Here is a 23,001-nt window from a genome sequence, read left to right on the forward strand (position 1 = left end):
GAGACACTCAGTATCTTGCACACTTGGGCCCCAATTTGTGATCATTATATAGGCACTGGCTGCCTTTATAGTCATGCAGCATTAACATTTTATCTGTCCTGCAAGAAGGGAGCATTCTTCTTGGAGAAACACACTGTTCTTTAATGGCATTCCCTTTACAGGACAAGAAATCTCCAGAAAGACAGGAGGAATTTTAAGGTTCTTGAACTGTTTCTGAACCAAGGTTTCTGCAATGAGCTCTGCACCTGCACAGAGCCCTGCTGAAGCTAATGGAGCTCCTCACAGGGGTCTGCCCATGCAGAGCTCATTTCAGGGTTGGGACCTAAGACTTCATTAGCCATCTGTCTGGGATTGTGTGGAGTTGAAGGAGGGGAGCTTATTTTACAGATTACAAGTTTGGAAATTTACTGATGGTTCAACTTTCAGGTTAGCAGCTCATTGAATCTTGAGGTTACCTGAGATCCTGGTCTTTGTAACTCTGAAATGAGCCATTTAAGTTATTCAGCATGGTGCGCAAGGATTATGGTAGTGCTTCAATTTTATGCACTTGCTTTAATTTAGAAGTGATCAGACTTCTGAACCTAGGCAGAGTGCTTTCAAATTATGAAAGCAATTAACTCTTCTTGCTTTTTTATAACAGATCTTAAGTAAATTTAGATGGGTGGAGTCAAAATATACGTTCTTTTTCAACATCATCATAAGACAGAACTTTCACATTTAATGTCAATTCAGTATTACGAAAACATCAGTGCCTGATGGATTAGTCTGTAATTCAAAGTTTAATACTTGTTAAAACTATTCTTTCAATGGAAGCAAGACAAAAATGGGTATCTTGACATCAGAGTTAACTTTCTTGTCATCTTACTAAGATTTGAAGTAGCCAACAGCACACACAACTTGCATGTATTATAACAAACCCATCATCATGTAGGATTTTTTGGTTTTTATTATACTGCATTCTGTGGTCACTCAGAATTTCACTGACAGTGGAGAGAAATGTAACCATCCTGCTCCACATGAGGTCCCTGCCACATGAGCTGAAGAAGAGTCTGGGTTAGCCGTTAGCTGTGCATCTCCTGTCACAATTGAGAGGTTCTGATTCTCTCTGGTAGAGGGCAAAGATACACAAGCACACCAGGCAGTTTCTTACAGTGTAAACAGTTAGCTAAATGCTTAGCTGGTATAAATTGGCTTCAATGGAGCTATGCCAGTTTATATCAGCTAAGAATCTGGCCCAAAGGATCTAGGTTAATAGGTAGTTCCCCATGTGGGTGCATGTAATATACACAAAAGGTTGAATAATTTTTAAGATCAGTGCTACAGTGTATGCAAGTAACAGCAGCTGTGTATCTGGAACCTGGAGAACTTAAGTGAGGAAGCTTGTTAAAACAGCATGCTAGAGATAAGAACTTTTGAGTCTTATATGTGAAAATGTCATTTATGTGGCACCAGGACTAACGGATAAATCGCCAAAGGTCTGGACTTCCATTTAGATGCTTATCTGAATTATTTCCACTTTCAGGGTTTCCTCCATCTTGTTACTACTGCAGCTGGTTGAATAATATTCACCAAATAATATTCACAATTTTTTGCCAGATTCTGCTGTGTTTTATTTTTTTATATCAATTATTTGATGAATATTTAGAAAATGACTATATCTAGTTGTGGTTAGCCCCCCTCCCTCCCTGCGACAGTCTCCTCATTTCCTCCCCCTGGAGTCTTGTTCAAGGGTCCAGCAGTTCTGCTAACCTCTCTGGGCCTGGATACCTCTCCTTCTGAATGTCTTCCCAACTCCCATACAACTTGTCACTCTAGCTCTCCTTACCCAACACCGCTTTCTCTAACTAGACTGACATCCTCATACAGGTGCTGCCAGCTCTATCTATCCTCTCCTGCTGTACCAGCTCTGCTCAGCTGCCCCAACTGGATTCAGTAGAGCTGTGCCTGTGTACCCCACTGGATGTGAATTTGGCCCCTGCTCTATGCAATCCCACAGTAAGGGTGTGAAATGGGGGTGGAGTATTGGGTGAGCAGGAGTCGAGTCCCAGAACATGCATTTTTTGGACCAGAGTGATGACAAAGCAATTTCCTGATGTGCCAAGAGATTGCCAGGCAACCACATGAATAATCCCATTGCAAGGCCAATGGGCTACCTGCCTAGTCTTGTTGCATCTTCTTGCCTCTTCTCTTGAACACTTAGTTTTAATTGCTTGTCTTTGTCTGCAAAACACAGAGGCAATGGTAATGTATCAAGAGAAAATATTCAAAGCTGACATTGTCTGTGTCTTTGCCAATAGATGATCCAGATTATCTCTTGTGGGAGGGGCTTTACATGACTAACTCCTTGCTGAGATTCCCCCTGTCATCCCATAGTAGGGGCAGGCTTTGCCACCCCCTCATGGAAAAGGCCACAGACCCCTGGGACCCACAGGAGGTAAGGCACATCTGCACAGAATCCCTGTGCCTCTGCACAATGTCTGATCCGTGGCAGGGCCCCCTCGATCACTGAAACCACAGCTCCATTGGAACCATGGTAGAAGGAACTGCTCCTACCTCCCCCAGGCTGCAGCTGCCCCGGGGCACCCAAGAGAGGCTACACAGAAAGTTAATTCATTTGCCTAATTCTGCAGAGGGATGATGTGCATCCCCTCTCAGCTCTACATCCATCCCATCCAGTTTGTCCCTCTACCCTGTCAAAATCCTTCCCTGCAGATCAGAGGCTTCCTGAGGGCCTGGAGGTTAGAGAAGATGCCTATTTCTTTCACACAGAAAAGGGAGTTCCAAGTACAGCGTGCCTGTGTGCAGATCTCTATGGCCTGACCTGATCTCCTGATATTATCACTCCTGTCTCTTTAGAGACAATGATGTGGGTAAGGAGAGGTTGATAGAAGAGGGGTAGGGGGTGCGTGCAACAGAGCGCCAGACCTGCTTGTTCCTGCCATAGAATTCTCCAAAGTTTGACTGGGGGCTGGTGCTAGCAAAGTCAGGGGAAGTTGTATGTATATGTAACTTTTCATAATATTTTGTCCTGGTTTCTAATGCAACCACTCACCACCCCTGGACTTCATAAGTCTACCTGGGTCATGCAGTAATAAAAGCACATAACAATGCGTCTTTTTTACTCTACCTTAGAGGTAACGCTTACCAAGTTTGTTCTATTACACTGTGTGAATTATAGGCTGTTACAACTGGCTCAGTGACTGGACTCTTGCTGATTTTAAGAGAAGCAATAGATAACTGTGGGGGTGGGAATAATTATGTGCATTTTTATGATCTTTTAATGCAGCTTAATAACTTAATACAACTTTGAAAACTCAATGAAATGGATCCTTCTAGTAGAACATGAACTTAATTAGTTTTTCAAGGTTTTAGAATAGCCATCGAAGCACTTAGAAGGCAAAAAAACCCCAACCAAACAAAAAACTCTCAAGGGTGTTCAAGATGCTCCCTGGCCATTCTCAAACAGTTTTATTTGTAATTTTATAAGTTGGCCAAGCACAATGGTGTGTCAGAAAGAAATCATGTCATGTTCCCCGTATCCTTCTGTTTCTAGACATCAGCGTTCTTAGATCTGTGCTGATCTGCATGTGTGGCTTCAATGTACGTTGTCATTACATGTACAGTATCAAGTGAACATGATTATTGTAGAAGGGACAACACATTCGAGTGGTTAAAGCAAAGAACTGAGGGTCTAAGGTGTTCTGGCTTCTCTTCTCAACTCTGCCATTGATTTCCCATGTGATACTGGGCAAGTCATTTAATCAACTTGTGCTTCATTTTCCCCTTTTGTAAAAAGGGAATAGCAATACTTACTAGATGCTTGTGTCACAGCTTTAAGTTCCTCTAATTGAAGACCATGTTCTGTCTTAATATTTGTTAATATTCTGTGTGGTGTAGTATAGCAGTGTACAAAACCTAGGTAGGGGTATATGATTCCCCCCTTCTCATGGTGATCTGATGAGCAAAACTGCTGGCAGCCTGAAGCCTGGGGGTTTCTCCAAGAGATACCTGAATAATTCAGTGATGGAGGCCATTTAATTACCCAGATGATAGAAGCAAAACTCTTTGAAAACCGTTGAGCGTCTCATGGCTTCCATACAAAGAAGAAAGAATCCTGCTTCTCCACCACTACATCTATATCCCCACAGGGACAGCAGCGTGCCACGGGAGCAGTGTGCAACTGGCTGGGTGGAAGAGCTGAGGGAACAACTGCTCTGGCATGTTGTCCTTTTGGCAGCATGATTTATAAGTCCACACCTGTGTCTTTAACACCAGGGAAGGGGTATGGCAACAAGAAGTGGGGTTTGTTAGGAAGCTAAACAATGGAAGCATAGAAATAGAGATAGCCATACTATTAGTCACACAGCAGGCCTAAGGGAGTGCATATGGGCAAGATTCATGGGAAAGAGCGCTGTTTTTTCTTAGGGTTGTTGGTTTTCCATGAGAAATGGCACCCCAACCCTCGGCTATTCCACTCTTCTGTTGGTCTTGCTCCAGGAAATGAGGTGCATAGGAAGTTCTAGGATACATGGTTCTCTGGAAGCAAGCCCTCCCTTTTAATGAGAAGGACATGGGCCCTTGATACAGAGCTGTAAAGATACAAATTCTTCCCAAGTTTCATGAAACATCATAATCACAGTTAAGCTTGGGGGACGCGTAACTGGAGTTGTCTTCTCAAAGACTCTATCAGATGGGGGTAGTTTCTATTTTTCAGTTTTTAAGACAACAATTAAAATAAGTGCCACTTTTAATGTTTTCTCCTGTGATTTCCCAGGCAGCATGTCCTAAGGAGAATATTTTGTGCCTTGGTATTTCAGCATGCTTTGCCAGCCAATCCGGTGAGCCTTGCATCCTTTTCCACAGTCAGACTGATGATGTATAGGTTTATGACAAAGCAATATAACTCCTCTAAACTTTGAAATAAATAACTGAAATATGAGTCTCTAGACTGAGAGACTATTTTTAATACAAAAAGAGATTTATTGTTGTCATTTTTAATGCTGAAAAAGCCCGTAGGCTAGAGCCCTGCTGAAATGCAGTAATCTAAGTGCTTGTAAACCCTTTCCCCAGCATTGTCAAGTGTGAGGATCCACTTCTTGAGTCTTGCTTCGCATTTGGGATTTGACTCCACTACACTCTGAGAGGTGCCCCAACAATACAGTGATGGCAGGTGGCCCTCTAATTACCTGCCTGGATAGAAATGAAACTCTTTGAAATCATGGTTTCTATCTGAACTTGTAACTCTGCCCTGACTGGCTCAAAAATGGGAGCAGCATCTGAGGTTTATAATCCATATGGACAGTCGGTATGTCTGCACTGTGCACCCACTCGGAGAAAGAAATGAAAAAGAAAGAGGAAAGGAAAGAGAATTAAAAACTTGGTAGAAAGAAGAGAGACAGTAAACCCCAAAAGGAGGAGCTTCACTCCAGAGAGAAGAGATGGGAGTAGGAGAGAATTAGTTGTTGTAAAAAAGGCCAGGAAGTAGAAGGCAAAAAGACTGAAAATAAAGCAGTTCCTTATTGCAGAATATTAGCCATGTATTTAAAGTATGTGTGTATGCGTGAGCACACAGGCAAGTATCTATGTCTGTATATCTTTGCTGCAGCCTCCCCCTCTAATTCAGGTTGTTGGGCTCACTATAGGGTGGCTGGGTGGTATTTAGTGCCCTAAGATAGACAGGAGGTCAGACTAGATGATATGGAGATATCTTCTGGCCTTAAACTCTACGACTATGAATTTGCGCCATGCTCTCTGTCCTACTGACTTATAGAGCAGCTCACTGTAAACAACCCAATAGGTGATATGGTTGTTGCCCTGATAGGTGATATGGTTGTTAGCCTATACTTGTTACAATCAGTCACCTTAAAAAAGCAAGACAGTTGGTGCAGATCTGAAGTAAAGAAGTGGGAAACCTCATCTATATCACAGAAGCCTTTGGTGAGCTGCCAAGAGTGACCTGACAGGAGTAGCTATGATGGTACTTGCCATCTCTGTTGTAAATTACTGCTTTTGCAAGACAGGGTGAATCTTCTGGGGCTGGACAGAGGAACAGTGTGGCACTTGGATGGGAAAGCCATAATCCAGTGCCCCCAGTTGTGGGAGTGGGAGACAGTGAACCATGAGCTCTTATTGTGAGCGGTGAGTACTGCTCGGGCATCATTGCTTTAAACCAAATACTGTGCTAAAGTATGCCAGGCCATGCTTGTCACTCACAGACACACCATATATGAAACTACAAAACTTCCTCCTCTGGCCAATTCCTCCCCTTTGCTTACTGTAGAGAGATCAGTAGAAAGGTGAAGAAATCCTCCCTTCAAGCTGTGAAGCCTCAGCAAAACTGCTACTGCACCTCCAAGTTGTCAACACATGAGAACTCTGATTATTTTCTTAAACTTGGCTTTATCAGAGATTTTTGATTTGGTTTCACTTGGGTTATCTTGGATTGCAATGCCAATAACATATTTCATATATTCAGAATGCACTACATTTTGCATTCACTTACTCATATTTTTCCAGCTTGTCTATTAGCCTTGGCAAGGAGATATTGTTTTCCTGGAATCCAGAGCTGTGTGAAATATGCCACTCAAACAGCAAAAGTATTTGTTGGAAGGCCAAATTCAAGTGTGATCTGCCTTCATGACTGCAGTGAGTTCTGCCTAAGTAAAGAGTAAAATTTAATACGGACATCAGGATTTGTCTCAGAGTACGAATGACTGTGTTGAAGACAAATCATGGAATATAAACAGCACATGTGGTCAATGTTATAAGGATTTATTCCAAGGTCAACATCATTTCCTGGCCCATAGTGGTACTTCAATTCTGTTATGTTTTGAACTAAGAGCAAAGCATTTTGGAATACAAAAATATAGGTTTGCCTTCTTGTTGCTCTCCCCTTTAACTTTAATTTCCTCAGCCATTTTTGCAATGCGTGAAGATTACTCAGAAGATTTATTGGTTTCAAATTGGTGACAAAAATATCTGAAACCTAAGTTTGCTAGTTGGACATTAACTTGTCTTCCCCCTTTTCCCATGCATTCAGCTCCTTTTTTTACTGTATAAGTACTATTCAGCAGCTTGAATCTGACAATCTTGTAATAAAATTCCTCTCCTGTGGTAAGTTGTTTCAGGCCTGTTTTAGAATCCTTAATTTTCTCTTCTCTTCAAGTGGTTTGTTGTTATCCTGTATAAAATTCACTTAATCCAAAGATTAAACCCATGGATCGTCATTTAGAAACGGTTTGCGTCTGGTTTCCAACCCAAATCCTATTCCCTCTCCTCCCATCCCCCCCACCCCCCCAAATGCTTTGAAACACGGGAGTCATTTTCATCCCGATGAGCATGTGCAACTTCCAATGGGAATTTTCCGTGTGCATAAAGGGAAGGATACTCTATACTCTGTAGCAGGAATTGACAACCTTTGGCACACGACCTGTCAGGGAAATCCACTGGCAGGCCGGGATGGTTTGTTTACCTGCAGCTTCCTCAGGTTCAGCCAATCGCAGCTCCCACTGGCCGCGGTTCGCTGTTCCAGGCCAATGGGGGTTGCGGGAAGCGGCAGCCAGCACAGCACTTGGTCCACGCCCTAGTGATAGTTTGTGTTAGCTACAATAATCTAACCATTAGCTGCCACAGGTTTAAATCCTAGTCAAGATAAAACCTCTGAGGTCACTATTAAGTGTTACAATAGAGAGTGCGTGAGATGAAGCTGGCATACATATTGTTTTTCTTTTTCTATTGGAGGTGGCAAAGTGAAAGTAGCAAGAAATGCTGGGGACTTTTCTCTTGACGTCTCATTTTCATGCTTCCAAGGGTTGGTGTGAGTGGGGTGTATCTGGATATGAACATAACTGTCCAATCAAACAAGGGTGGGTTTGTACTACTGAAAATATAGACTTCCAAACTGCTGCTTCTAACTCTCTTTTTAGGGATAACAGGAATATTATTTCCATTGATGTGCAGCTTAACTAGGCTGTGTTCAATGAATTTTTAGTTGGAAATGCTCTATCTAGCAGAAAGAGCAGTGAGATCTCCCTGCACATTTTTTTCTTTTTATTTGTCAACCTTTTTTTCTCCCTGAATTTGAAGCTGACTTCATTGTCCTTCTGCTCAATAGTAAAAAGAACAGGAGTACTTGTGGCACCTTAGAGACTAACAAATTTATTAGAACATAAACTTTTGTGGGCTACAGCCCACTTCATCAGATGCATAGAATGGAACATATAGTAAGAAGATAGATAGATAGATATACACATACAGAGAAGGTAGAAGTTGCCATACAAACTGTAAGAGGCTCATTAATTAAGCTATTATCAGCAGGAGAAAAAACTTTTGTAATGATAATCAAGATGACCTGTTTAGACAGTTGACAAGAAGGTGGCCATCTTGGTGATTACTACGAAAGTTTTTTTTCTCCTGCTGATAATAGCTCATCTTAATTAATTAGCCTCTTACAGTTGGTATGGCAACTTCCACCTTCTCTGTATCTATATATATATATCTTCTTACTATTTGTTCCATTCTATGCATCCGATGAAGTGAGCTGTAGCCCACGAAACCTTATGCTCTAATAAATTTGTTAGTCTCTAAGATGCCACAAGTACTCCTGTTCCTTTTGTGGATACAGACTAATACGGCTGCTACTCTGAAACCTGTTCAACAGTAGTTAAGCTGTTCTGGCCCCATCGTAACATGAGACAGAACTTGCTGATGATATTGACACATTCTCAGTAGACTCTCTGCTTCCATTTCTCATTAAGCATTCAGCCCACGCTAGAGGAGTTCAACATGCAATAGCAGTTTACACTTACTATGCACTGCAAGACTCTCGAGATTTGATTTTTTTTTCTACCTAGACTTCTTCATAGATATTTAGACAGTTTGGCAAATGTCAGGTGGGTGTTTACTTTTGCACTTAGGTTCTGGGGTTATTTTATATTCCTTTCAGACTCAAGATTCATGGAATTGTACAAATGGTACATACTGAGCTGAAACAATGTTGAGTTTATAATCTAACTTTATTCTTAGGTTACGGATAGGCTGTAATATGACTTGGAAACCAAACATTTGTTGCTATGTTCTTCAGAAAACCAAAACCAAATGTTGTTTGGCTTGAATCTACTCATGCTATACAATCAGGGCTATGTGATTCTTTTAAGTATTGGAAACTGTTTCTCGGAGGGAATGATGGGGCCATATTAAGGGTAACAGGAAAATCTTTAGAGCTCTCTACTTTCTAAGTTAGGCTAGTACATTATTCAAGTAGCATCTAACTGCTGCATCATGTAGTTCCTGATCATTTCTGTATTTTAGTTTAGAGCTACCTCAGAGAAGTTAATCAACATCTCATTCCTCATTAAAAGAATCTATTTTTTCCAGCACTAGTACCAGCAAGAGATCTAAGGAAGACAACAGAGCCTGCTCTTCCTGTGCACGCTGTCCATAAATAAAGCTATGTGCTATCTCCACTCTTTCACAGCCCATACACACAGCTTTGTGGTAGGCACAGAAATTGTGGGGGCTTAATAAGTATCTTGATGTTGCAGAGATTAATTGGAGGAGAAAGAAGGGGGAGGAATTCCCTAGAGCAGGACTAAAAAAAAAAGTTACAAGTAATTATCTCTTAAACTCAATGAAGATGTTAGAGTTTAATGATTACTAATAATCTTCTGAAGCCTCCTATACAACCCATATGAATGTCTGGAAAGAAGGGAACATGAAGGAGATCTTCACTTTATGATGTAAACCATGTATGTGAATACTACATGTGTACGGTACTATTTGTATTGTGGACTGCCTTCCTGGTTCAACTTGGACTGACATCTGAATGTACGGACTTTCGTTTGGTTATGGACCAGCATAGTACAATGTTGTCTGCTCTGAGCTATGCCAGATAATAAGGAAGAGTTTTAGATTAAAAAAAAACCAAACAGTCCTATCCTCTGTCCAAGGGAGGCAACCTGTACTGATCACCAGCATGTGAATGGCTGGTGCATTTGTTGGTAAACATATAGTTTACTGTCCCCATGGTGTGGGCCTGATTCTCCTCTTGGTGCAATATTGAGTAACTCTGTTACAGTCAAGTTAATTATATCAATGCAATGGAGAGGAAAAACTCCACTGATTACAAGGGAACTATTCCTGATTAACTGTAATGTACAAGTATAAGTATGGCAAACACAAAACAGATTGATCAAATATGAGATTAGAGAAGCTGGAGCATATATGCTTAGTGATGCTAGGGTCTAGGAATTTGCTTTGGGTCCATCTCTAATTATAGATTTATTGTGGTAAGCTTTTACTATGGAAGGCAGACAAATAGCTAATTTTTATGAATGTTCTAAATTTATGGATAAGAAGATGTGCTAAATTAAGGTACTGATATAAAAAATGCTTTCCAGACCATTAACACCCACACAAACCTGAAAGCATTTCCAGGATTATTTCAATGCAGTCGAGTCTGTCTGTTGATGCAAGTTCCGTGGTTAGACTAGAATTTGAGACCATTTCAATTTACAGCTGACACTGTTCCTTGAGGCAGAATTGAAGCATGCAAAAAATACAGATGTGGAAAACAGCAGGACGACATTATTTGCATCTCACAGAGAAACCCTTAAGCATGTAAAGGATAGTGAAATAACTGCATTACAGTGGATATTAAAAGGCGAAAAACAACCACCACTTGAGAAATGAGAGCCCAATGCAGTGTGGACAGAATGAAATCTGACTCCGTTTTGGACATGGTACATCATCTCTGTATTTAACCAGTGACTTCTTTTATTGTGCCCTCTTCTGGCAAAATGTGTGAATGACCGCACTGATTGGAAAATAGTAAAAAAAAACCAGCTCCAGTTTGCCCCTTCCACAGAGAAACCCCACAAGGGGACCTGAATAAGGAAGAGGAAACCTCCATGAGGTTCCTCCTTTTTGCAGAGTTTCTTCCCTCTGGATGTTAGGGTTTGTCCTTACACTGGCCCCCAAACACCAGAACCTGCAGCATGGCTCCTTGGAGATCAGCCAGAGAACTTCCTGTACCTCTATGCTAATTCTGCAGCCCCAGCCAAACCAACCATTCATCAGGTTCCCTGACAGCTGAGCTCCCAAAGAACCATGCATCCAGGATTCTCCCACTGCAACTCCCTTTGGGATCTCCCCACCAGCAAGATGGGGCTCATGGAGAGAAATACCATCTGGGGCTATATTATTTTTGCAGGAACAACCTCTGCAGGGCTAGTGGAGTGGATGATATGCAGTCGGTCTGACCCTGCACCCTGTCTGCACAGTCCTCTCAGGAATGACCACAGACCCAAAGGGAGGCGTTCGAAGAATCCAGGAGGAAGGGGGGATATGCTGCCTATGAGGTAGCTGTTCTCCCTCACAGGATGGGAGATCTGTGAATAGGTCAGGGGTATAGTTAGGCTCAAACTATGTACTGGATCATCCATTCCAGATATCATAAGTTTACTTTTGGAGAGCAAGCCACGGCATCCAGCACACACACTGCTTGCTCCTGGATAGAGATAGGCAGTAGGAGGAACGAAGTGACCCCTTTCACAAATGCAGGAGTTTGTCTATCAGTTTGTAAAGTGCTCTGGGCTGCTTCAGGATGAAAGGCATGATAGAAACTTAAAGCAGACTAGACAATTCCTATCCTAGTCTGGCAGCCTGAACAATCAAAAATGACTCGCTCACTGCCAGCCTGACAGATGGCTGACCTACATTTACAAATGCACAGGCTCATCAATGCATCTGACCTACAGCTGAACATGTGTTTCCTTCTGACTGTGTTTCCTTGTAAATGCCCCCCAAAGCCGAGCAATGGATGGTTTGCCTACCTATCCCTTCCTGTTTGGCTCTGCCACCAACTTGACCCCATGCTGTACTTCCCCTTCTGCTGAAGTGCACTCTGGAGCACAGTTGGACTCATGAGGAGGGTGTTCGCAGGGAAGCTAATGCCAGTGTTCATTTCAGCCTCGGGGTGAATGCCCCGGTCACTCAGTGCAGCCAGAATATCTAAGTGCAGGTCAGTCAGATCAGCAGGTTGTCCACCAAGGAAGAGAAATGACATTTAAAAACAATAGAAAGGAGACTTCCTTCTGCTCCAGTATCAGGTTGTTTTCAAGTTTTTAGAAGCACTGTGGAGCCCTGCCAGAGTATGTACTTAGTTGACTTTACTCTCCTTTTAGTACATGCTATCTGAGCAGGAACTCATCACATAACACAATTTGTAGCCCTATCTGGTGAGAGATCATGCACCAGAATATGAAATCACTCATTTCACTTTTGCCACACCGGTGCTTCAAGTGTAGAAAGCAGTAGTACTCCCCTGGAGCATGTCCTTCCCCCCACTTTCCTACTTCTTTCTTCTTGTTTTGTACTCCTCCCATTTTTTCTTTTATTCTATTTTTGCTTTTAAATGATGATTTCTCCCCAGCCATTGCTCATGCCCCCTTACCCTCCCTTATTTTTTACCACCTTTCTTTTTCCCAGTCTCCCTGTTTTAAAGGGCTCGCAGAGAGGAAATGACTAGATCAGATTTCATCTGCATCAAAAACTTTCCGCATGCGACTGGGTGCCTTAGATCCTGGTCCCTCTCACAGCCAGCCGCAAACCTGAGGCAGTGGAAATCACTCCCCCCAAGCCATTGATTGTGCCTTGCCTGACCTTGGGCCTCCCCACACTGCTTAGCTCCCCTGTGGAGCTGAGTAGTAAACAAGCTAGACCAAAGTGGCAGGACTTAGTGCTAAACCTCTTCAGCCTCTGCCCCCATTATTGGGCTCTTCCCCTAGCAGGACTATGTGTGTTTCTGTCGCAGCTTCTCTTCTGTCACAGTGAGTCTGTGCACTGTGAGGAATTGGAGTGTTACTGGTAGAAACTTTTCTCTAGGAAAAGGACAATGACAAATAGCTAAAATCAGCTAAAGAATGTAGGTCTATATACAATATTTTTGATTTAGAATGTGCAAAATGAAAAAAAATTGTATGTCTACAAAAAGATATGGGGGGTGATGATGTTTTAGCCAAATTTGGCCAAAGAAGGCACATTAAAAATGTTTTCCTCCCCTGCTGAGAGGTACTATTGGTGGTGACTTATTTGAAGACTTTCTTTGCAGGAGAGTAAGGATTATTCATGGTCTATTTCATCTATCCAGAAGTTAAATCCTATAGTGAGTAAGCATATAAGCACATCAAGTTTAGTAATCTTCCCTGTAGAACAATCTTCCTGATTTCTCTGATTCTTGGTTTTTGATTGCAGAAGTTTCTGGTACTGATAATGCACAAAGTGAACATTTGTACTCTGGAAAGTTCTTCAGGATGCTTCAGAGATAATGATCTTACTTTCAGTAACTGAGACTCAGGGACTCCATTATTTTTCCAGCGTTCACCTTGCTTTCAATAATAGGCAGAGAGCCTTGGAGAGTAGGAAAATAAACAGACGGCAACATAAATAAATAATATGTGGGATCATTTCACAGAGGTCAAAGTATTTATATGACTAAGGATTTTATGATGCAGGATAAGGAGACATTTTGCAGCTCTTCTACAGGATTAAAAGGCCCCTTACATTGTTAAGGAAATCATTCCCACATTGTGTTTCCAGAAAGAGGAGTGAAATGGGGCCAGAGGTTGGGGGGAGATCAGTTCCCACCCCCCATGAGAAGAATACAACAAACCTGTAATACTTTGATATTAATAGTTAATAAGGAAATCAAACCCAACACTTATGACACCCTGGGCTCTCCTGAAGTTTCATCTCCAGTCTGTGTTCTGATCAGTCTGCTGTTCCTTCTCCTCCTCCTGGTCCCATCTTTGGCTAAGAAACGGCTTGCCAGGAACAGCCAGAGCCCTTTACTGTTTGAAGAATCTGCATTTGCAGTGGGCTTCTGCAATCCGCTTGGAGCCTGAACGTCATGAGTAAGGCTGGGAAAAGTTTTATTCAAAGGAGCTTTTGGGCTGCCCCATCAGATGTTGCTCTGTCCTCTTTCAATTCAAAGTCATGACACTTGGCTTGAACAGCTGTTCTCTAATCTGTTCATTAAATTAACAGCAATACCTGAATCAGAAAGGCAGTCCTCATAATTTTTCCCTGTTGAATGATCCCCAGTATAAAAGCCCTTCCTTAAGACCCATGTCTTTCCCAATGAGCTGACCTGGATCATCCCTTCCATCTGGAATGTAAACAATGTGCTGTCCATCTTACTGCTGTTTAAAAGCAGAGACATTCCTTCTGTGGATCTGTTACTTATAGATAGAATTAGAGACATTCTGAAGTTTTGCTCTATAGTGTTGTCATTTGGCAAGTTCATGGGCCTTTTCATTCAAAGATCTCAGAAGGTTCTACAAATATTAAATGGCCTTCATATCCCTCCATGAGGCAGGAAAATTTTATTCCTATTTTACAGACTGTGGAAATCGGAGCACCAAAAGTTTAAGGGACTTCCCAGTGTCACACAGTATGACAGTGGCAGAGCCAAGATATCAAATTTGTGGGATAATGGCTAATCCTCTGTTCTAAGCATGAGGTTAGGATGGAACATTCACAGTACAACTCAATACAATGCATCCGACGAAGTGGGTATTCACCCACGAAAGCTGATGCTCCAATAGTCTGTTAGTCTATGAGGTGCCACATGACTCTTTACTGCTCATACAACTCTTGCATCTCTCAGATATTAATTTCCTCCATCCAAATGGTGGTTCAAAACCTCACATATGCTGGAACAGGGGTAATTGTGGTGACCCTTTGATTATGCTGGCCACAGATGTCATAGCCAGAGGGATTGTAAATATCAGTCAGTTACCACACAGGCTGACCTAAATCACTGAAGCCTAAATCACATTCAGCATCTTTCCAGGATGAAGAGTCTGAAAGCTCTGTTCTAACTAGGAGGAATGCTCTTACTGGATATTGAATCATTCCCTCAACACAAGAAAGCTCTTTTTGTGTATTTTACAGAATCTGTTTGAAGAAGCTGCCATATCACTCCTGAAACTTGTCATATTTTTAATAGGTGGGATGTTTGACTCTAGCATTTGAGCATTCTTTCCCTAGCCATTAGACATCTGGATTTCAGGCCAGCTACATTTCTGTTCACATGTATTGAGATTTTTTGAGAAGAAGAAACAGGACCTTGATTAGAAACCATTCTCACTACTATGGTGTAGCTGGTGGGAGACAATTGGGTGTTTTGAAAACATTTGCAATGGGATAAATATTCTATTACTATTTTTAAAAAATCCTTGCTTAAACAATACCAAAAGCCTGATTCTCCTCTTACATAAGTGTAAATCAAAAATAACTCCATATAAATCAATGGGTGTACACCTGTGTAAAACTAGTGTAAGTGAGAACAGGCCCTAAAATATTTTAAAACTTAAACGAATGGGTTGAATTCTGGAATCATGTACTCAAAGGAAATGATTACATTGCTCTAGGAAATCCACTAGATGGTGCTCAAGATCCATAGGTTGTATAACACTACAGATCCCAATCCAGTAAAAGAATGGTTTGACTCTGTTTTGAAGTGTGTGTATGTGCATACACACACACAAACTTATTAAGGAGCAAAGCATAGTAGAATTTGTCAGTGGCATAACTGGGCATTTTTCATAATTATATCAGAGAAAGGACAGCAAACCAATTCCAGAGATGGTGTCCAAGTTTGAACAGGAATATATTTGAGATGGTTTGGATAAAACGTTTGAGGTTCAAAAGGTTCACTCCCTTTATATCTCCCATTATATATTTTTATTGTTTTTCATGCTTTTGAACATCCTGTTGCCAGGCTGGATTGCTGCAGAAGCAATGAACCAGACATTTTCTGCCCAATTTTGCAAACCCAAGTGAGTCACACAAGGCTTGGCTAAACATCCAGACCTTGGAACTTTAGCCATTAAATTATATAAACTGCCTCTACATGTGGTGTATGGAAGAGGATTGGGGGAAGGATGGTCCTGCATTTAGGCCACATGACAGGAAAGTGGAGTTCAGGGTTCTGTCCCAGCTCTGGTGCTACCTTGTGCAAGTGACATGGGCAGTTTTTCAAACTTGTTCTCTAAATTGGATGATTATGTACATTATTTTAGCTTTCCCATGTGTTTGCTCTACACAGATCCTATGGTTTGACAACTGTTTTTGTTCATAGAGATAAACCAGAGGTTGGCAAGTTTTAATGGCTGACTTCGGTGACATAAATGCAGCTTGTTTTAAACAACTCCAAGACCTTCCATATAACTGTGGTTCCTTAGGCCTGGTCTACACTTAAAAAACAGATCGACGTAGCTGCTTCGCTCAGGGGTTGAAAATTTTTGCTCTGAGTACTGTGGTTAGGTCGATCTAAGAGCCAGTATAGACACGGCTAGATTGATGGAAGAATTCTTTTTTGTTGACTTAGTTTACTAACTCTTGGGGCTAGATGGATCAATTACATCAAAAGAAAAACCCCTTCCATCAATATAGGAAGCATCTACTCTACAACAACATAGGTGCAACACTCAGCAGTGCCTCTGAAGTGCTTGTATTATAGATGTAGCTTGACATTGTATACATATAAGATTTATACATTCAAGATTTACTGAATGTAAGATTCTTACATGTAAGATTTGCTGAATGTAGTAAAGAAGATAGGGATTGAGATTTGCATCTAACAATCCCTCAAACTTTGTATTTCATTCTTCAAAAATAGATCCACCCAACTTCCTCTTAAGGATTCTGGGTAATGTAGTGCAACAAGCAATTTCCAATCAAAATGTTAGTATAATTAGGGCACTGATAGAGGCAACACTTTAGCTCAAATTTTCATACATTATGCCTAAATTTGGGCAGCTCAATAGGTGGCCTGATTTACCACACTATTTATTTCATTGTCTAAGGATGGATTTAGGTGACTAAGCTTTAAGAACCCAAGTTTGAAAATATTGGTCTAAATACACATATGATAAAAGGACAATAAATATAGAAACACTTGTAACAACTGAACTGGTGATTATAGTCCAGTTTCTAACACACAAATGTCCATCATAAATCCCATTACAATCAGCACTCCTAATTGGTAATGTGCCTGCTTTTAGCAATCATGGCATGGAGCTGGTTTTACCTTACCACTCCTATACTTAGCCCCTCAAGGTTAGGATGGAAGCACTATTGGGGGGAAGTTGGAGGAATCTAACATTGTAACTGTATTTGCTTTATGGCTAAGCAGATGCTTTCTGTCTCTGGGACTGTCAGGCTGGCATCATTCATGAATGAGTAATTCATTTAAAAATAAATGGGAAGAGAAAGTAGTAGTTAAATCTGACAAAAAAAATAAGATCTAATGATAACTGAGTGCACAAATCCTGCCATTTTTTCTCCATGAGGCAAGATGTGCAGCGCAAAAAAGCTCCAGAAAACCTTATTAACTTGTCTCTTTAACAGTGCCTGCTGCTTGATATGTAATTTTTTCACAAAGGAATAGATGAATTTATTAATGACACGTTGGCATGTTATACGTTAATACTAATATAAGGTAACGTTAATAGTTATCATACAGGCTATAAGTTGTCCTATTTATATGCCACACTAATCTATGACAGTTGTATAATTAGATACAGGTCTCACACAAATGGATGCCCCACTGCCCTAGCACACAATCGCAAATCAGACATGCAGCAGCCTGGCTGAAAGTACATAGAATATCAGGGTTGGAAGGGACCGCAGGAGATCATCTAGTCCAACCCCCTGCTCAAAGCAGGGCCAATCCCCAATTTCTCCCCCAGATCCCTAAATGGCCCCCTTAAGGATTGGACTCACAACCCTAGGTTTAGCAGGCCAATGCTCAAACCACTGAGCTGTCCCTCCCCCCTGATACACGTGATACATGTATTGTCTGTAAAGGAATTTTATTATCTTTTACCCTAGTGTCTCTAAAGTTATGCATACTAATGAGGGAGCAATAGCACTTCTCTTTGAAAAGAGCCCAAACATGCCCCCTGGAGAAGCCAAGGTAATAAGCCCTGAGGCTGCAGCAGTGAGGAAACTACCATTGGCTTGGGGCATGGACTGCTGGCGAGTGGCACCAAGGGTCCCTTTGAAACAGGTTCATGTTGGCAAATTATATACTATAGCAACACTGACTGATCTACAGCAGCTGGTTAGGAGATTACGCTGCCATATCAGGACAATTGACAACTGCATAACGGTCACAGATCCTAGAAAGCAGTCTTTTGTGGCTGATCACTAGGACAGCTGTGGGGGAACTCAATTCTCTTCTGCTTAGTACTGTCTGCTTGCCTGGGTCTCAGCAGGCTACAGCCCTGTTTCCTCTCTGGCACATTTCCTGGGCACTGACTCTCAGTCAGCTACTCCTTCATGGAAATGGACATAAGAATGGCCATACTAGGTCAGACCAAAGGTCCATCTAGCCCAGGATCCTGTCTTCTGACAGTGGCCAATACTAGATGCTCCAGAGGGAATGAACAGAACAGGTAATCATCAAGTAATCCATCCCCTATCGCCCATTCCCAGCTTCTGGCAAACAGAGGCTAGGGACACCATCCTTGCCCATCCTGACTAATAGCCATTGATGGACCTCTCCTCCATGAACTTATCTAGTTCTTTTTGGAACCCTGTTATAGTCTTGGCCTTCACAACATCCTCTGGCGAAGAGTTCCACAGGTTGACTGTGTGTTGTTTGAAGAAACCCCCTCAGCCTTTTAGACCAGTGCTGGCCCCCCAAGATCCCCACATACTACATTCTGTCAATTAGAACTTCATCCCAAAGATGTGAAGCTTATGGTTTACAGTGTAACTTTCTGAGGGGCACTCATTTTTGATGCATACAACACACACACACAAACTTTGCCCAGCCTCGCACAGTTGCTCCTTTATACTTAAATCATATAAAACACAGGAGAGTGTGGATCGTACAAAACTATCAACATCTGAAACCACAACGTCCCTTCCCTTGTGAGTCTTTGGGGCCCTGCCTCACACAGGCTGTTACATACTGGCTGGTTCCTCGACCTCATAGAATCTCTTGCCCAGCTTAGATTATCACCTTACTGTCCTGTCTCAAGCTCCTCTTCCTTTCTCAGTCCTTCTGTTCCTGTGTGGGGGTTTGCTATTTAAACTGCTCTGGCTTCCTTTGTTCCATCCCTCCCTTCAGAGGAGTCAGCTACCTTGTATCTGTCTGGTGTCCTGTCAGGCCGTTAGCAATAGTGGACCCATACACATGCAGGCATTCACGAGAAAGCAGTTTTTCATAGTACAACTTCACAATATCAAGAATTCATCGCAATAAGCCACTCAGGCTTTGCTCCCCACACAACAACCACCCTTTCTCCCCATCTGAATTATAGCTGTATTAATAATCACTTGGCCATATATCATAAATGCAGGGGTAGGATTTCACTGCAGGATCCAGAAAAACAAAAAGCTGGGCTATAAAGGAGAAAACTCTTATTCCAGCACCATGACAGGGCCAAAGTCTACTCTCCCTTCCACTGGTGTAAATCTGAGTAACTCCCCTGAAGCCAGCAGAGCTACTCTGGATTGATGCTGGTATAAATGAGACCAGAGCTTAGCCCGTATTTAATAAGAGAACAGGGAAATCTTCAACAATGGTGTCCAAGTACAGTTCTGTTCATTTGAAGGCTGGTTTTATTTCCCCCAAGTTGGGTCTAGTATGAAAGACCTCGTTATAGTGCCAGTATTTGTCTGGACAAATTTCTCTTTTAAGTCTCTGTGAAGCTTTTGTTTCACAGGCTTTGGCTTCTTAAACCCCCTTGAATGTTTTCATCTGAGTTTAAGATTCTCCCATTCTGCTTGTCTCTAGCTCTTTCTTTTTAAATCAAGCTGTTCTTTCATTAGGTTCATCTGGGGGAAGCCTACTCCGCTGGGCATCCAGGCAGGCTTCCACATCAATAAAGCACACTGATGGCTGCTTTAACACATTTGCCAATAATTGTCTGCAAAAGCTTTGTAAAGAACAAACAATCCCTAGAATCTTTTCAAAAAAATATTTCCCCTGATTAAAGAGCCTTGGGGAGGGCTTTAGATGGTAAATCTCTGCTGAGAAGAGGAAAGGGCTGTGGCATGGGCCTAGCCTGTCCGGGGCTTGGCCATTGTTCAGATTCTCAAATCATGCATAAACATGCCATAAACATTAGTCAGCAGCCAAAACAAACTCTTCCTCCTCCACATCCATTCGGTAAGTGCTGGCTTCTGAATAGCCTTATCTATAAACGATCAAATCATTCAAACCCTGTCTACCCATCTCTGGCAACGAAACAGCAATCACTGGAGACACTGGATATTGACTTTGTCCATATCTATAAAGGATCAGATTATTCAAACCCTGTCTACCCATCTCTGGCAATGAAACAGCAATCATTGGAGACACTGGTTATTGACTCTGTCTGTGTGATAAGGATCTTAACCTTTGTGACCCTTACCCATGACAGGTGACTGAGGTCAGTAAATAAAGGTCAGTTGGCCTTTGCCAGCACTCTGATGTGTCAGTCAGTATTGCCAATTCTCTTGATTTTATTGTGAGTCTTGTAATATTTGTGTTTTTCTTAAAGCCCAGCACCTGGAACCCTGTAATTACAGGAGAATCAAATCTTTCACTTTGAAAAAAAGTCAGCTTCTAGTCCTTATAATTGAAAATGTGACCTGTGTGCACCTAAAAACCAAAGGCAAATAAAAAGAATGCAAAATTAATTAATTTTTAAAAAAATCTCATGAGTTTTGAGGCCTTACTGGTGATTTTCAAACACTTAGGAATGGAAATACTGCACCTTGATTTCAGCCAATACCCCATTAGTGCTGTCCTCTGCAGTTATACTGCATGGCTCCTTGTCTCATGGCACTGTGAAAAGTGTTATGTCGCTACACTTGTGCCCTCACACTTCCCGTTCTTTATTGTTTCTGCCTTTATATAGGATAACTTCAGAGTTGCTTTTTGTTTTCTTTTTCTTCCTCTCTTCTACCATTTCATCATTATGTTCTCCCACCCCATTTTTAATTTCCTCCCACTGACCTATTTTGAAAGCCTCGCATGATTTCAAGTGGATGAAATTGCCATAAGGATGCCCTTTCTCTTCCCTGAGCATTGATCATCATCACTTGGGAACAGACGCTGAGGAGGCAGATGATCTTTCAAATGTGGCAAGGAAGATGAGGTGATGAGGCTGCCTGGAGGCAACTTCGACCACTTAGAAGCACAGAGTCTCACGTCTTGGTGTTAGCGAGCGGTGGGGAGAGAGAGCTGAACATCAAAGTGCAATGTAAATTTCAAATTCTTAATGCTGCAATTTTTCTTTCATCTGTGCTTTTTCTGGCAAGTCATTGCTTAGAGAGCTTCTAGCAGATTCACCTGCCACCAAAAAAATACAAGACCTGGTGAACATAAATGGAGTTTTTGTGTCCCTTAGAAGCACTAAAAGTTAATTGGAGAGCAAAATATTCTACCAACAGAAGATGGTACAAATAGTACTTTTTTAAAAAGCAAATGCTGCTCTAATTTTCGGTAGACTGGAGAAGTGTAGGGTAGGGATGGGTGGGATTGGGAATGATCCTTTCTATGACTGCTTAGTCTAGTCCCAAACATGGGGAGAGCCTATGTGGTGAAATTTAGCAGCATAGGCTTGGTTAGAGAGCTAACAAGTCAGGGAGAACTTCAGGGTCTGTTTGCATCTAGAAAAGGAGTACTTGTGGCACCTTAGAGACTAACAAATTTATTTGAGCATAAGTGAGCTGTAGCTCACGGAAGCTTATGCTCAAATAAATTTGTTAGTCTCTAAGGTGCCACAAGTACTACTTTTCTTTTTGCGAATACAGACTAACACGGCTGCTACTCTGAAACCTGTTTGCATCTAGCAACTCTGGTAACAAAACCCCTTTGTCTTCATTCCTGATGAGTCCTGTCTCAACCGCAGGCCCTGGGCCAAGTGAGATGTCTAGACCAATTTCTATAACTTGGACATGTTGTGACCAAGTTAGCCTTCTTTGCTGCCCACTCTCAGGATGGAATCCTTTAGAATGAAGCCTCTGGAATTGCAGGGCCCATTCTCCTTATAATGAAGATAAAGAGGATTATTTAGTGACATACTTTATAGTTCTCTCTGACTCTCCAGCTTCCAAGGAAAGCCCTTATTGCTGTGGAATTGTACACTCCTGAACATGCAACCTCATGCTGTATGTATGCGTAGAGTACCATCCATGGAAAGGATCAAAAAGGACATACTACTACATACATACTACTCAAAAAGTTGATGTTACCAGTCACCTACTTCCACCTCACACAATCTTCTCCTGAAACAGCCAACCCTCTTTCCAAATACAAAGAAGTGTTTTCAGGGAAAATTTTTCCCAAATCCCTTTCAGTATGATCCCATTGCCTAGGTGCTCTATCATGACTTGCAAATCTAACCTCAGCCACACTCAAAGTAACAAAAGATGCAGCATGTCTGGTGAGGCACAAGGTGTCTGCAGTTATCATCCTTACAAACCTCTATCCTTTCCCTATCAGCTTTGTGCTCCAGAAAGCATAATTGCCACCAAGCAAGCTAGCAGCCTGGTAAAAATTTTAATAGCTGTTGCTGTGATGTGATTTGGACAGCAGGGGGTGCCATACTCACAAACATATTCAGAACCCTGCTATACAGTCTGATCTTCTGTAGTCCATCCTGACCCCTGTCAGAGAATGCCGAGTTCAAATCCATTTCCAATCGTGAAGCCTCTTCATCCATCATGTGGGGTCAAGACTTATCCCCCTGATCTCTTGTCACTGGACAGCTAGCATAATCCTTCTAATCTGGGAACATCCCTGCTCTGTTCTGTCTTATCTGTTTTTTTTTTAATCTTATTCTACAAAGAGAAATGTTCCCATCACTTAAGGGTCTGAGTCTGAATGTCTTGAATATCCCAAACTCCCATTGATTTCAGTAGGCGTTTGGGCTATGCAAGTATATCAGAGTCAGGCCTTAAATCTGTTTATGTACCAAAGTCAGGGTTCTGTGCTTT

The 23,001-nt window shown here is 41.8% G+C and overlaps 1 protein-coding gene across 1 annotated transcript in view; it reads left to right on the forward strand.

Annotated features, from left to right (window-relative positions):
• Window positions 1–23,001, forward strand: part of SLC9A9 (solute carrier family 9 member A9) — a 323,698-nt gene that overhangs the window by 26,094 nt on the left and 274,603 nt on the right. The gene's annotated exons all lie outside the window — the stretch shown is intronic.

This window comes from Dermochelys coriacea, chromosome 9 (genome assembly GCF_009764565.3).
Source record: "Dermochelys coriacea isolate rDerCor1 chromosome 9, rDerCor1.pri.v4, whole genome shotgun sequence".
NCBI lineage: Eukaryota > Metazoa > Chordata > Testudines > Dermochelyidae > Dermochelys > Dermochelys coriacea.